Source organism: Arachis hypogaea, chromosome 19 (assembly GCF_003086295.3).
Source record: "Arachis hypogaea cultivar Tifrunner chromosome 19, arahy.Tifrunner.gnm2.J5K5, whole genome shotgun sequence".
NCBI classification, from domain to species: Eukaryota; Viridiplantae; Streptophyta; class Magnoliopsida; order Fabales; family Fabaceae; genus Arachis; species Arachis hypogaea.
Genome location: NC_092054.1, coordinates 87,776,417 through 87,778,883, shown reverse-complemented (window position 1 = coordinate 87,778,883; position 2,467 = coordinate 87,776,417). Strand labels below are relative to the sequence as shown.

The window sequence follows — 2,467 nt, the reverse complement described above, 5'->3', positions numbered from 1 at the left end:
GGGACAGAGAAAAAGGCATTCTTGTTGAAGCTGATCCAGAACCTGAAAGGACTCTGAAGAGAAAATTAAGAGAAGCTAAATTACAACAATCCAGAGACAACTTGATTGAAAATTTCGAACAAGTAAAGGAGATGGCAGCCGAATCCAACAACAATGCAAGGAGAATGCTTGGTGACTTCACTGCACCTAATTCCAATTTACATGGAAGAAGCATCTCCATTCCTGCCATTGGAGCAAACAACTTTGAGCTGAAACCTCAGTTAGTTTCTCTGATGCAGCAGAACTGCAAGTTTCATGGACTTCCATCTGAAGATCCTTTTCAGTTCTTAACTGAATTCTTGCAGATATGTGATACTGTTAAGACTAATGGAGTAGATCCTGAAGTCTACAGGCTTATGCTTTTCCCTTTTGCTGTAAGAGACAGAGCTAGATTATGGTTGGATTCTCAACCCAAAGACAGCCTGAACTCTTGGGATAAGCTGGTCACGGCTTTCTTAGCCAAGTACTTTCCTCCTCAAAAGCTGAGCAAGCTTAGAGCTGATGTTCAAACCTTCAGACAGAAAGAAGGTGAATCCCTCTATGAAGCTTGGGAAAGATACAAACAGTTGACCAAAAAGTGTCCTTCTGACATGCTTTCAGAATGGACCATCCTGGATATATTCTATGATGGTTTATCCGAGCTATCAAAGATGTCACTGGACACTTCTGCAGGTGGATCCATTCACCTAAAGAAAATGCCTGCAGAAGCTCAAGAACTCATTGACATGGTTGCTAATAACCAGTTCATGTACACTTCTGAAAGGAATCCTGTGAGTAATGGGACGCCTATGAAGAAGGGAGTTCTTGAGGTTGATACTCTGAATGCCATATTGGCTCAGAATAAAATATTGACTCAGCAAGTCAATATGATTTCTCAGAGTCTGCATGGAATGCAAGCTGCATCCAACAGTACTCAAGAGGCATCTTCTGAAGAAGAAGCTTATGATCCTGAGAACCCTGCAATAGCAGAGGTAAATTACTTAGGTGAACCTTATGAAAACACCTATAACTCAACATGGAGAAATCATCCAAATTTCTCATGGAAGGATCAAAAGCCCCAACAAGGCTTTAATAATGGTGGAAGAAACAGGTTTAGCAATAGCAAGCCTTTTCCATCATCCACTCAGCAACAGACAGAGAACTCTGAACAAAATGCTTCTAATTTAGCAAATCTAGTCTCTGATCTATCTAAGGCCACTGTAAGTTTCATGAATGAAACAAGGTCTTCCATTAGAAATTTGGAAGCACAAGTGGGCCAACTGAGTAAAAGGATCACTGAAATCCCTCCTAGTACTCTCCCAAGTAATACAGAAGAGAACCCAAAAGGAGAGTGCAAGGCCATTGACATAAGTGTCATGGCCGAACCTGTGAGGAGAGGAGAGGACGTGAATCCCAAGGAGGAAGACCTCCTGGGACGTCCAGTGACCAATAAGGAGCTTCCCTCTGAGGAACCAAAGGACTCTGAGGCTCATCTAGAGACCATAGAGATTCCATTGAACCTCCTTATACCCTTCATGAGCTCTGATGAGTATTCCTCTTCTGAAGAGAATGAGGATGTTACTGAAGAGAAAACTGCCAAGTTTCTTGGTGCAATCATGAAGCTGAATGCCAAATTATTTGGCATTGATACTTGGGAAGTTGAACCTCTCTTGTTCATCAATGAACTAAGTGATCTGGATCAACTGACATTGCCTCAGAAGAGACAGGATCCTGGAAAGTTCATAATACCCTGTACCATAGGCACCATGATCTTTAAGGCTCTGTGTGACCTTGGTTCAGGAATAAACCTCATGCCCCTCTCTGTAATAGAGAAACTGGGAATCTATGGGGTGCAAGCTGCTAAAATCTCATTAGAGATGGCAGACAGCTCAAGAAAATAGGCTTAGGACAAGTAGAGGACGTGTTAGTAAAGGTTGAAGGCCTTTACATCCCTGCTGATTTCATAGTCCTGGATACGGGAAAGGAAGAGGATGAATCCATCATCCTAGGAAGACCTATCCTGGCCACAGCAAGAGCTGTGATTGATGTTGACAGAGGTGAAATATTCCTTCAATGGAATGAGAACTCCCTTGTGTTTAAAACTCAAGGATCTCCCTCTGCAACCATGGAGAGGAAGCAGAAAAAGCTTCTCTCCAAGCAGAGTCAACTAGAGCCCCCACAGTCAAACTCTAAGTTTGGTGTTGGGAGGCCACAACCAAACTCTAAGTTTGGTGTTGAACTCCCATATCCAAACTCTAAGTTTGGTGTTGGAGAGTCTCAACAAAGCTCTGCACATCTGTGAGGCTCCATGAGAGCCCACTGTCAAGCTATTGACATTAAAGAAGCGCTTGTTGGGAGGCAACCCAATGTTTATTTATCTAACTATATTTTTCTTAGTTATGTGTCTTTATAGGTTCATGATCATGAGGAGTCACAAAATAAATATAAA

General features: G+C 42.2%; 1 non-coding gene across 1 annotated transcript; it reads right to left on the bottom strand.

Moving 5' to 3' along the window:
- Positions 1–527: 527 nt before the first annotated feature.
- On the bottom strand, positions 528–635 carry LOC112780721 (small nucleolar RNA R71). Its single transcript, XR_003191538.1, has one exon. It is a non-coding gene; the product is annotated as a small nucleolar RNA R71 (small nucleolar RNA).
- Positions 636–2,467: the final 1,832 nt, after the last annotated feature.